A 14,222-nucleotide genomic window follows, 5' to 3' on the forward strand; every position below is an offset into this window, starting at 1 on the left:
TTTTTAAGATCGCCTGATCTACCCATATTAGTTGCAGGAAAAGAAGAGAAGACGCAGCTTTATCCAGCACACTTTGATATGTCAATACTGCGACTCCATCAGTTGATGGTACTGGAGCATTTGAACTACAGATCTCAAGGGGAACAAATGGATTTTTATGTTCTCTTCTTTGGAGTGTACCAACGACTTTTCATTGAAAAAAGTCAAGCTCTCTAGATTTTCTTGACGTAACAGGTTTCCACAGTAGTACTATCACCAGTTTGTAACGTCCCGGCGGAATTTTAACCTTTTGGAGGTCAACTTTTTATCTATGACGGGTCTCCTTATACTCCCCTCCCCTCAACCTCGTTCCCAGGGTCCTCTCTCTTCCTCCCTCGAGAAAGTACTTTCTCGAGGGAGGAAGAGAGAGGACCCTGGGAACGAGGTTGCCCTCCCCTCCTACAGGTGTACCGTTGCAGTTATGTCCTGTGTGGCAGACATGTCCTCTGACGTAATGTGATATACTGAGCCAATCATATCATGCGTTCTATCTAATAACACGCAGCATAAGACTGGTAGCTAAACTCCGTTGCAGTTCGGTCTTCGAGCAAAATTGATTTTTCGAGGGGTAGCGTACGGAAGCAATATTTGACTTTGTATATCTTGACTCTGAACCAGAGTGACTCTGAACGGAAATATGCAGCGGCTATTTGCAAGAATTGTATTTACCTCACAAGATCTCTATCGGAAATTGACCGCTTAGTGTATTTTCAGTTTTAAATTCAACAGGAATATGTTTGATCGAAGATTGAAACAGTGGTTGCTCTCCGGTTTGCGAACGGCGTGTTCCCGGCCAGCCAATATTAAACTCCTCGCTTCGATTATCCTCAAGTCGTTCAGATCGTTCAATGATATTACAGAGGCAAAACAAAATCTCTGAGAAGTTGTGTAACCATTAGTTTCGGTGCTGTAAAACTACCACTCGATCTGCGCAATATTAATATTTTCTCTGCTCCCAATCTTGCCACTCGCACGAAAGCCGGTTCGCGAAAGCCCTCTTCTCAGTATAAGTTTGTTGAAGCTGACTGAACCAGTCCGGGATCGTTATCAGATTTGATAACCTCGACCAAAACAAACCATTAACCAATCGCTGCACAAGTTTTCGTTCACGTGACATTATTTGGTAGCAACAGTGTATAATTCAATATGGCGGTCGACGGGGCGCTGCGATGAAAGGAGTTACTTTTTTCACACCATCACAATGCAATTTCATTTAATTAATTGTATGTTTGCTTCACAATAGGTTACTGGATTATGGAATAGAAACAGAGATGTATGGAAGAAAACTGTCTTTGTCCAAAGGCTACTGCGAAAAGTTTCATTTTCAGATAGACACCGTATAATATTTGTTCCGAGTAAAAACACACGAAGGTAGACAACAGTTATTCTGTTCACAAAAGCGTTGTTTATTGATACTAATATGATAGCTTCTATTTTCACTCAGGCTTCATTTTCTTGGTAGTTGGCGAAGCTGGCTGTTCAACAGTCTGTATAAAATATAAACGAAACACTAACAGTAAATACATCTTGAGTTCGCAAATTGACACTGAACAAGTTGCTTCTATATTCCAAGCGGAGAGCTGTTACTGAAGTTCGTTCAATTTGCATGAGCGAAGCGTGGTTAGGACCGAAACATCTCCTACTATGATTCATCACTAACAGTATCGAAACAGTTCGCGACCCTCCCTCTGTCGACTCTCTGCCCAGATGTACTGAAGATAGAATAGCTTACCTCGATGGCCATATCCAATCCCTCGCCTAATTCCATTTCTGCGATTGCTAATTCAATCCCCTCCGCCGTGCTGTACATTTCGTTTCCATCTTTGATGCAGCGGAGTTCTCTTTGTCGTTGTGGGCTCGCCTGATATGGTTCTGGCACAACAACAAAAATATAGCACGTATATTTACTTTAATTCGTGATACACCTCCGTTCAGTGGAATGGGTACATGCAACACTTTATGTTGTGAGATGTGACAGTAAACTTGGAAGTCTTGGCATTTCCGGAAAAAATTGTTTTAGTTGTAGATCAGCAGTCTATTGTTGTGCATTCGGTGATATGGAAAAACGCTTTTAATGACCGATTCATATAAAAGAAACTATGATTCAAGTAATATGTTTTCGTACCATAGTTCACTCGCTCAATCCAACAATAAGCTTCATTATATAACGACTGGTGCGCCAGAAAACTGACCTAGTTTAGCCGGCATTTCCGGAAAATATTTCAGGACCGCGAGTTGTTGAAATTGACTCTAAAATATAGGCAACTTACCCTTTAATGTGATTGCCGATTTTCCCGCAGTCCGAAAGGTGTTTTAGTTCCCTGTTTAAGAAGTATTGCACCCGGCCTATCTGTCTTCCAGCAACTTCTCTCAAAGTGTAATTTTTCTTAGCGCTCTATGATACCAGACTGTGGCACGTCTAGAAATGTCTCGGGTATTTCTCTAACTTCTGGCAAAACACAGCGAAGTGTGAACGGGTCTTTGTTTCCAATTTTCAGGAAGGACATGAAAAGGAGTTCCTTCTGGCCCCTTGATTTTGAACTCATGGTAACCCTTCAAAAGAAAATAAACAACTTATGTTAGATTCGCAAGTGGTTTCCCGACCACCTGGACTGCCGTACCAAGAATCGAGCGACTCACTAAGAGCTATAATTTTTTCTGAAGGGGCTTAGATGATTTATGTAAGTTACTTTTACGTACCCTTGATTTTTCCACCAGTAATTCTTAAAGTTGAATGGTGCGTGTCTAAAAGGAACGAAAATTTTATGCTGCAAAACTCGACAACAATAAACCTACCCTATGTAATGACCAAGCTATATCCACAAAATCGACATAAATTTGCTATTTTGATTCTATGGGTACCAGCATCCGCCATCTCAATACCTAGGAACACATCAATTACAGCTGTAAATATGGCCGCCGTTACGAACAACACATCGCAAATCAAAATACCCCGTGCACTTTTTTCACAGATCGTGCACAACACTAAAAACACGTTAAATCCCAAGAATATGGCGTGGAGATTAACGACATATTTTTTGTGATTTTCACAAAAATCTCCAAGTAACTTAAATCTAATGACAAAATGAAAAACATACCTGGTTTGGATGCAGAATTGCAAGCGCGGTTTCACTTTACGAGTAGCATTTTACATCATTAACGCTGGTCTTCAACCGCCATCTTCAAAACACGTGAGGCTCCTTCTTTTCTGGTAATTATCGAATAGAATTATGGGTAAATTACCCGAGTATAATCGAACAAATAACGAGCAAAGCGAAGTGAATACGAAAATTCCCGGTTTTTGAAATGGCCGCCATGTTGTGACGTCACATGGTTATCAAATCTGATAACGATCCCGGACTGTGAACCTTTTGGGTAAGCCGTCTCCTGTAGCATCGAACATTTATTACAGGAAGTTTCTTGACAGTGAAGAATGATCATCGCAGTTAATTTTCCAATTTAAGCAATTGGAAAGAAGAAGCCTGAAAAAAAAAAATCAAGGCTTCAACGGGATTCGAACCCGTGACCTCCGCGATACCGGTGCGATGCTCTACCAACTGAGCTATGAAGCCACACATTAACTGCGATGATCATTCTTCACTGTCATCTACAACCGCAGTTCATATATGAATTATTTCATATAAACTTCACATCATTTCACTTCTCACGGGAAGATATGAACTCAATTAACTGACCTCGCTCCCAATGTGTGGCTTCATAGCTCAGTTGGTAGAGCATCGCACCGGTATCGCGGAGGTCACGGGTTCGAATCCCGTTGAAGCCCTGATTTTTTTTTTTTTTTCAGGCTTCTTCTTTCCAATTGCTTAAATTGGAAAATTAACTGCGATGATCATTCTTCACTGTCATCTACAACCGCAGTTCATATATGAATTATTTCATATAAACTTCACAGGAAGTTTCTTGTTGAGTAGATTTTATGGCCGGAGTGCTTTCTAACTGTTCCTAGTTCGCTTTGCCTTATAAAACAGCAGTAGTAGTCGAAACACCACACAGCACTTTGTGGCCTATTCAAAACACCACAGAGCGCTTTGTGGCCCATTGATAACGCCATAGAGCGCTTTGTGGCGTTTTATTTTGGGATTTAACATTGAAAACTCGATGGCTCGTTGACACGCAAATATCTCACAGCTATTTTCTGATATAATTTGGTTTTTCCAATTTTTCACACCACAAAGCGCTTTGTGGCCTATTCAATACACCACAAAGCGCTTTGTGGCCTATTCAATACACCACAAAGCGCTTTGTGGTCGTCATCATTATGATAGCGATTCCATCAGTTGAAGTTATACTATGCGGACAAAACTGGCAGAGGGGCTCTCTTATTTTGACAGGGAGGTGTTAGCAAGATTTCCGCACGACCCCTGACATTAATTATGCATGCAATTTTTTGACTGACTCGTTCGTTTCTCGATTGCTGTTTGAGTATAGTGTGATAGTTTGAGATAGTTGCATACATAATTAACTTTGGTGCTGCACGGAAATCATACCGGGAGGTTAGACGAGTGCTCTCAAAGAAATCTCTGAAAGGAACCAATAGATTTTCGCAAACGTGCTGAGGCAGGTTATGTTGAACACTATTTCAATTTTTGCTTTTAGAAAGAAATATCACCGAATCTCCAATGTAAGACTCGATACCCTTAAAAGTACTCGTTGTGGTTATCAGATGGAGCACTGATTGCTAATGCGATTTGCATTCCTGGGATCGGCTGGAACTAGCTACAACGGGTGCTTGTTATTAATCGGGAGAACGATGAAATGAAAGCAGAAGGTTGAAAATTAGGAGTTCAGTGATACTTCAACAATAAATCACTTGTTTCGGTTGGAGAATCATAGAGGGATTAATTATGTTCATTGATTTATAGCGCTATTGTTAGTCCTCGTTTGTAGGCACATCCCTGAGGAATTTAGCATTGAACATGGAATGAAACTTACGTCGGATACTGATATGGGTATTTCTTTTTTCACAAGTCTATAGATCTCGTCATAACAATGCAAGGTGAAGAACTCGTCCAATGTTTTACCTGCACGGACCTCGTACTAGTTCAATAATGTAATTCAGTTACGACAAAGAAGACTACAAATCTTTTTTTATTTATCGCTAGACTGGAATTTATACAACTAGTGTTTTCATGAGCAGGTATAATTACCAATACCACTATCAACTGGAATCCTATAGATCTTTCTACACACGGGCGAATAAAAACAATCTGACTTTTGACCTTAAATTAATTGGCTTGAATTATCTGCAATGCTATAAACTCATTTTTGACAGACAAAATTATGGGCACATGAGCTCACGGATGATACAAACCGTTGCTTTATCCAAACAGTTTCGAAAGTTATATATTAGGGCCTGTTTTTAGCCTGTGCTGTAAAACCACTATAATTTCGAGATTCGTATTGTTACAAAGGCAAAATAACCAAAGTTATAATAGTTTGGGAAATTCTATTTTTGACAGGTGAATGCCCTTTGGACATACTAATATAATACTTACCATTGCATTTACAGTGGTCACCGTACCTTGTTCATGCATTTTGATAGCTGATCTTTTCGAGCCGTTGCTGAAGAAAATTTATTCTCATATAACCTCATCATTTTTAATTAGTTCAGAGTTATTTCATGTTTTTTAATTTTTCATGATCAGTAACACCAATGATGACGTCACCAGGCCACGCCTTCCGTCATGTGACTAATACTGAAAAAATGCAAAGGCTCCCTGGAAATTTACTTTATCGAGATTTTTTTTTATTGATTTAATGTTTTAATTCAATCCTCATTACGCTATACATAGATTTTGTTTCATTTCTACAAGGTCAGATTTTGGGAGAATTTCAAAACATTGAAAAATTCGTAAATTTCAGAAAAAAGTATAATTTCGAAAAAGGAATGCATAGCTGTTTCCAAAGTTGGCTTTAAGTGAAACTCGTCGAAAAAGGCTAGATTTAATGAAAAACCGCGTTTCCTTTACCATTTAAAAAAACCGGACGTGCGCCCGATATTTATTGGAAGTTACCCTATCAGCACGTGCGCACTTCACTAACAGCGCACTAACAGCGCACTTCAGGACGATCAAAAATTGTCGCACGGAATTAGTTTTTCTCTTTCGTTTGCTCTGTTTTTCTGTTTTTCTCTTATTTGTCTTTGCTTGTACTTTTTTATCTTGCATTTGTGAAACACAGAGAAAAAAAATTGTAAGCGAATTTGCAAGGTATTGAGTTGTTTTATTTTCTTCGCTCAGGCTGACGTAAGTAACTGGAAGTGAAATTTCACCTCCTTAGCAACGCGCGCGAGCGCGCGCACAAATCGGTCATTGGGCTCTTAACCAGAAAACCAAGGAAGGTGGCCACAGTTAGTCATGCACGACTGTGAATGGGTGTTTATAACAAAGATGAAATGTTCTGTCACTATTTTGTCCCTTTAATCTAGACCCAACAAAACTATTCACAGACAACACAGGGATTTGTGGTTCATTTAGTAAAAAAAAAAGTAACGACATATTTTCTTCAGCCTTTGAGTTTGGGTTAATTTGAATAAGCGGTTATAAATGTAGAACAATCAAAACAATTTCAGACTCATCCTCTATTTACTTAATTATTAATTATTAATACATCTGTGAAAGAAATACTAAAAAAAATTTAAAAAATCTACAAAATAAATACTGATTATCCTACATCACTGTCACTAAACTCATCCTCTATTAACTTTCTGTAGAGGTCTTCATCATCGTCATGTTCTTCTTGCCCTTCCGCTTGTTCTTCTTGATCCTCTTGTCCTTGTTCTTTTTCTTCATCATCATCTTCTTCTAACTCCCCTTCCTCCTCATCCATCATATCATCTAATGCCTCCAGGTATGGTTTGGCCAGGCTGTTAAAAATATGGAGAGGGATTTACTTCATTAATAGACACCACAATATTGTGGAAAACTGACACTTTCTGTGAAGGGGCCCATTTCTTGAAACTTCCTGGCTACTCAAGGGCTTGTCAACTTACAGGGACCGTTTTCAGGCTGATGTTTTGGGCCCAAAGCACCACACTACATAATGAAGCTGAAATCAGTTTTTAGCAGAGCTTGGTTTTCTGGTTAAGAGCAATTTATATCATTAGGCTAGCAAAACTAGTGCCAGTCCCAAACCCCACATTAGAATTCAAAATCCTTAAAACTCATAGTCTTGTTGTTATTGGGATAACATGTTCTACAATCAAGGACAAAGGTATTGGGACAAATTTGCACTTTTGGCACTTTTGGCACTTTTGCGTACATGCCAGATGTGAATACAACTTCACCTGCCTAACCTCACCCCCCACCCCCCAACCCCATACAATGTTGAAAACTATTACTTGTAATTTCTTCTGATTTTAAACATTGTATAGGGTGGGGAGGGGGAACAGTAACGCATCTCTAAAAGGACAGCAGTGCTTTTTTCAAACTTCAGTAGTAAAACACATACAGTTTGTTAAATTATACAAGTGTCCCAAGGACTTCTGTCCACGATTATAGGTTCTGAACCATGGAGCCACAGATTTAGGAAAGCCATTCCCTAATAAGAACGTTTTAATCATTGTTATTTGTTTCTGAAAGAGAGAGTCAAGCAATTTTGCGAGGCCAACGTTCACGACTAGAAAACAAGACATACTGTCCAGTGTTTGTGTGCTTCCTATAGATGTCAATGGATTTTCTTTTCAGAGAAATGTCCAGGAAATGGACCATGCCATCTTCAAATTTGTTGACTGTAAAACATGTCGGATTTATTTGATTTGTCCATCGACAGCATATCATCAAAATAAGTAATAATAATTGTACCAAGTTGAGAACAATTCAGGGAGTAATTACGTGAGTAATTTCAAAATAGGACGAGCACAAAGCGCACGGCCGATTTGAAATTACGAGCATGATTACTCTCTGAATTGTATAACACGAGGTCCAGTTACTAATAGATCATATCTATAACAAATTCGGAATTAAAAATGTCTTTTGGGAAAGTTTTTTTGAGCGAAAAGCCCTGTAGCACTTTTCGCAAGTGTTGAAAACTGAAGGAAACATTGCAAAGGAAGCCATTAAAGCACACGTAATTGACGTGAAAATCACGCGGGTTTCCAATAATTGGATACCTATAATTATTATAGGTATTCAATTATTATAGGTATCCAATTACAAAAAGTTCAAATTGGATACCTGTAATTGGACACCCACTTGATCACATGCTGATTACGTGACAAATAGCTGCGTGGAGAACCAATCATGATTGAGAATTTTGTTATAAATACGATTACATCCATAAAACTACTCATTTATAAGGCCACTCTCAAGCATTTTATGAACAATATCCTTTTTGAGTTCTGTCATGATAAAAAAACAACAACGGCCTAATGAAGAACCCAACAAGAAGCCATCAATTTGCTTGTTGAGTGCTCTCTGAATTAATTTGGTGTTAATCAATTTATTGTCATTAACTCCAAAGAAAACACTCTGAACAACTGTCAGGGCTTGCAAACTCCAATTCCTCTTAGAGTTGAAAACAAGTTGTTTTCCTTCCACATCTACACGGGAGAGTACCATATGTGGGTGGTGGTGGTGTTGTATGGAGTTGTGTTTGACAAACCCTCTTTATTCTTTATGTTTCCACATAAGGAATATAAAGAGACTGTTTTTTAACTGTTTAATAGAAAACCACTTTATTTTTAAAAAGTGTCTGTCAGTTTTAGGTAAAGTTAATTTGGCTAACAATTCGTTTCTATTTAAATGTATGTGGCATGAAAACTGTGATCTGGAGGGCCCTGGATGCAATTTGAGTTTTTCTGTAATTTTGAAAAGTCAAGCCCAACACCATTCTTATCATGGTTTTTTTATTGATTCCATTTCATCATTACTTAAGGTGGCTCTGCAGTTATTCTGGGCACACTTGCGCATGTCAAAGTTTGCAACATAAATTTTGGGGCTTTGAAGTTTTGGCTAAGAAATTTTGGGAAATATTTTGACTTTCACTCAGTGATAATGTTACTTAATTCCATTTACTGGGGATAAAATTTTTTTTCTGGCATACTGGTGTTTAACTGGACCCCATTATTTTGACAACAACACTACCAGTAAAAAAGATAATACCAATAATATATAACAATAATATTAATGATGATCATGTGCTTCAGGGCATGAATTTTGTTTTCATTCATGACAGTTGGTTCATCATATTTGACCAATAAAGTGCTTCAGTGGGTCTGTTTGTCAGAAAAGTGGAGTCTCATCAAAATGTGTGGGCACAGTTCATGGATGTTTAAAATCTTGCGAGGGATGTGCTCTATGACTGATTAATCACACAATGAATCACTTTTGCAACACCAAAACAAGAACGCAAGTTTATAAACTAAAGTTGAGCATTTCTGCAAGTTGAAATTTTCTTATGAGTGCTAATGGTCAACGAAAGTCTACTAGGTAGGTAACTAAAAAGACACATGGGGAACCAACAAAAGCAGAACTAGTTACCCAAAGGGCGAATTAGAAAGAAAGTTAGTGTCGAACACTGCATTAATAGCCGTCAAGCTCATTCTAAGAGCTCTGTGGCTTCTTTACTCTGCCCCTTCGACTCCTCGACCGCTCTTAATTCATTTATGTTTGTTGTGCCCCAAACCATTGCAGGAAAGAAAATGAGTGCTTTGCAGGCTGTAAGTATACAGTCATGTAGAATACAGTAGGGGCAATTGTTCATGTATGGTTTACCAGTTTTGTCATTTAAGTGCTGTTGGTTACTTTGTAAATGGCACTTCAAAAGTTAAGGTTGTTATTTGCTAACACAGAAAGCTCAACTTTCTACAGGCTGTCTTGTTCACAGCTTTTAGGGTTTGAAACAAGAGTCACAACAAAGAATAGAAAAAATATGTGCACTGCGACAAATGCTTAAGTAACTACATAAATTATGATATGCAAATATCTTGTGTGTAACACGCAGCAAAAATTGCTTGTATAACTGCCATACATCTGTACCTTAACCTATAATACACCACACAACCTCCCAAACAACCGGCAAATTGAGAATTTTATTTCATATCAATTTTAAAAACAAAATTATTTTGTTGTAGTGGGGACAATGGTTTGTTGACTAGTTTAATGGATACACAAGGATATTAAGCTATGCATTTAAGTGGTACTGTACAATCACTTCTTACCTAAGATTTTGAAACTCCATCCACTAAACACTTCCTGTGCTAAATTTTAAGCCTTCATAGCAGGGATGAAAAGGAATTAAAAATTAGAAACTGGCTAATTTATCCAGGTTCAGAGAAGATGTGTTTTGAAAAATAATAGCCAAAACTATAAGTTGGCTTTCTCTAACACATTCGGTTTGCAATGTTCTTCTTAGTATTGCTGGAGTATTTAGTGTACAAGAAAACAACTCATAAGCTAACCAGATATTGAAGCATAATATAAAGACATAAACCCTAAAATTCTTGAGAAAGTGCTGCCATTACAATTAAGGTGGCTGAACACAGTTTTCGTGAGCGTTTTTGCTGATGCAATTCAGCATGTGCACAAGGATTGGAAAAAACAAACATGCCGTCAATAGAGCGATCATTTCATATACCCAACACCCACAGAATCTGTGCTATTTTTCTCTATAATTGGATGCAGTAGTGTATTGATGACTTTAGTCTTTTATCACAAAGATATGTTAGACAAGATAACGATGCAAAGAACCCAGCAATTTTTAGCTTTTTCTTTGTTACCGAAAGAACCCAGTTAAATGCAGCGCATGCGTAGTAAGTAAAAAAATTGCGATTCGATGAAAACTTGCAATCTTGGAAATATGCCAATTTCTCGAAAACCACCCATTAGAATTTCACGAAATTTGGCACGAAAATACTTTAGGAAATAAGTAACTGGAGCATTCAAAATTATTGAACTTTCATAAAGGAAATTCTAGATATTCCAGTGAACCTTCAACAAGGGATAATTAAAGATCTCTCTGTTAAATTATTAGCAAAATGATGTTAACTTGTGAGAATCATTACAAGCTTGTTGCATGCAGATTATAAAGAAAATCTAATGACTAGATTTTCTACAAATAAACAAAACCGATTTTTAAGGCCTGTTTATTTTTATTTGTGTTGTCATGGCAATGGCACATACATCAGCTTAACGATAAAAAAAACCAAAGTTTGTGTTGTTAACTTCCTTGCTGCCATTTTTGGCGACTGTGAGATCAAGGGTTTTAGAGAAAAAGGTGAATGAAACACAGGTATCAAAAAACTGTGTTCAGCCACCTTAAGACCCATTTATGTACGGGTAACAAAAAAATGAAATTATTTTGGCAAGACACAACTCTAAAAAGGTTATCAACACATGGCAACTGATACATATAATAGTAAGGGCTGATGCTCACCATCCCTAGACCCTTCTCTGCTAACACTTTCTTCAGTTTGTGCATGTTTTCCCTCATCCAACCCATGATGATCATCCATTACTGCAAAATAGAAATTCAAAGTATTATTAATAAACACAAAATCACACAAATGCAATTATATTTTAAGTTAGATTGACTGTTTTAAAATAACATACAGGCTTGTAGAATAATAGCTGTTCCTCAGTAAAGGGAAATTTAAAAGAAAACAAAATTCAATCAGAAACAACTGCAAGAGTAAGACTATCTCATCAAGACCTCGGTTTTTTAAAGTCTATTTCAACTGACAGTGAAACCAAAACAGAACAGACTGAATCTCTAGTGGCAAAGTTTAGCTGGTGAGAACTGCTTCATATTCACCAAGTGATAAAAGACATCCTTGAGAATAAAAATACAAGTAGATAAACAAACCGTTTTCCCCTTCTTTACACATTAAAAGAGCGAACAACCCAAGTATCCAAAAGTAAGAAAAAATTCTCCAGAAGATAACAAGAATGGTAATGTTCCTGACACAAGAGCTGGCACAAAGAGATAATGGCAATGCCACCTAATGAAGACATGACAAGGCATTGGCATGTATCCCTCCTCGTACTAATTAATGGACTAGCTGCATAGAAATGGAAACCTGGGCAAGTACTTCTTGAAGCAGTGTCACATGATGACTATATACACTTCATGTACGTGTCTGCAAAACATTGCTTCGTAACAAACAGCTTAAAGGATGCCAGTCAACAACAGAAGAAAAGAAGGACAAACAACCCTAACCTTTACTGCTTACAACTAAGGTGATTCCTTAGTATTACATTGTGAACCCTTCGAGTGCAGAATTTTACACTTACTCAATAGCATGCAAACAAAATCATTACTCATGGACACAAATTATGACTTTGAAATCCAACAATGTGAGGAACGTTTTGATTCTACATCATTTGGATTATTTTAAATTCTTTTCCATAAGTTGTTTATTACATTCTTCCTTATGCTCAAAACTTCATGTATGCCTATCAAAGGTCATCAAAAAATTAAACTGCACCTTCCAGCCACTGCAAAATGTAATGTGGAGCGATGAAGTAAATGAATAGTACTAGAACTGGCAAAATAGTGTAAGACTGGTACATCATATCTCTTTTGCAAGCATGCATGGTGACCTATTTTAATTTACGTTTAGGGTTGGTTCACACTTTGACATAAGCATAAGCATAAGCATAAGCATAAACATAAGCATAAGAAAAATATGTGTGAACCAGGGTTACATAAGCATAAGCATAAGCATTAGCATGAGCACAAGGAATGGAACTTTTTCCATTTTCTTATGCTTATGCTAGCCTTATGCTTATGTTGTGAATACTTGAGTGTGAACCGGGCATACATAAGTATAAGCGTAAGCATAAAGAGTTTTCTTGTCAGTGGAATACACAAAAATAAAATCCAGGCCCGCTCTGTCAGAATCTGTCAGCTGAAAACATGGTGACGCAGGTAAACGAAAAGTTGGCAGAATCTGTCTGCAATTATCCTTGTTTGTACGACAAAAAATCAGCAGACTTTAAAGACAAAAACAAGAAAATGTTTGGCTTGGAGTGATGTAGCAAAGGAGGTTGGATTAGAGAATGGAAAGTGATACACGTTCAAATGATGATAGAGAGGTTAGTTCCATTGTTTTGACAGGTTAAGCAATCTTCTTCGATTTCTACGGCTTAACAGTAGCAACAATCCAATTTCGACTTCGTTATCCTCCATCTTTGATTCCTGAGAGGTGAACTGCGCCTGTGCAATGGCCATCCTTATGCTTATGCTTATGTAACCCCGGTTCACACATATTTTTCTTATGCTTATGTCTATGCTTATGCTTATGTCAAAGTGTGAACCAGCCCTTAGCTAACTGTAAATTACTCTGCTTGGTAGGGAACATTCAGGAAAATGTATTGTACATTTGTTTTCATGATTGTACCCAGGAGTTTTGCTTACTTTAAAATCGGTAGAAATAATTGCCAATACTGATAGAAGAAAAGAAATATGAGACAAAATAAAGGCTCGAAAGTTCAAACTGTCACAAGAATGGTAAACTTGATTTCTTGACATCCTGAACTAAACTCAAATTTCTTGAACTGTAACCAATTTCAATCCTCGCAATCCTGCACTTGATTTCGAAACTACTGCTTTTGCTTTGCTCTATAGAATTTTCTATCCATCTAAGCTGTGTATTTGGTGTCATTTGGTGATACAAGGTGGAAATAAGCTGAGTGAAAATTTGCTCTGACGGCATGACAGCGTTTCGTTATGCCCGTGACGAAGGCAAATGATACTACGCAGTTTAATAGCACGATAGATCCTAATTGCAAAATACAAAACACAACAGTGTGGACTATACAAACTAGTGCCAGCTTAGTTCGTGCCGCTAGAAAGCAACACGATCAACAATACTTAGATTGCAGATGAACATGTCGAAATGGCTTCGTAAAATTGAGCCATTATTACTCACTCCATTACTACAGACAACATTATACAATACACTACACTTCACAAAGCTTCTTACCAACAATATTAGGCTTCAAAGGGAGCTGTAAATGTGTTTCGGAACATGCAGAAAGATCCGACAAAACATAAGAGTCACAATCGATAGGTTTCGAGCGTTCATCTGGCAAACACCGTCCCGTCCCCTAGTAAAATAATCTCAGAGGACACGATCACAACGCATTTTCATTGGAAGAAACAACAACACATACAATTGGTCAAAAGGTGTTAGACGTGTCTGCCACGCAGGACGGAAGTGC

General features: G+C 37.7%; 2 long non-coding RNA genes across 5 annotated transcripts; both read right to left on the reverse strand.

Annotated features, from left to right (window-relative positions):
- Nucleotides 1-1,421: 1,421 nt before the first annotated feature.
- Nucleotides 1,422-3,419, reverse strand: LOC149104011 (uncharacterized). 4 transcript variants are annotated; one of them, XR_016202096.1, is made up of 4 exons: nt 3,138-3,419; nt 2,310-2,922; nt 1,772-1,911; nt 1,422-1,526 (listed from the first exon to the last, which is right to left on the reverse strand). It is a non-coding gene; the product is annotated as an uncharacterized LOC149104011 (long non-coding RNA). The 4 variants fall into 4 exon arrangements; XR_016202097.1 differs by having other exon boundaries at nt 2,310-2,592; nt 3,138-3,418; XR_016202095.1 differs by having other exon boundaries at nt 2,310-2,592; nt 2,836-3,418.
- Nucleotides 3,420-5,135: 1,716 nt separating this feature from the next.
- On the reverse strand, nt 5,136-14,211 carry LOC149104012 (uncharacterized). Its single transcript, XR_016202093.1, has 4 exons — nt 13,985-14,211; nt 11,434-11,514; nt 10,220-10,271; nt 5,136-6,925 (listed from the first exon to the last, which is right to left on the reverse strand). It is a non-coding gene; the product is annotated as an uncharacterized LOC149104012 (long non-coding RNA).
- Between the last annotated feature and the right edge of the window lie 11 nt (nt 14,212-14,222).

The sequence above is a fragment of the Orbicella faveolata genome, unplaced genomic scaffold, assembly GCF_042242905.1.
Source record: "Orbicella faveolata isolate gen_17 unplaced genomic scaffold, um_ofav_v1 contig_35, whole genome shotgun sequence".
Taxonomy (NCBI): Eukaryota; Metazoa; Cnidaria; class Anthozoa; order Scleractinia; family Merulinidae; genus Orbicella; species Orbicella faveolata.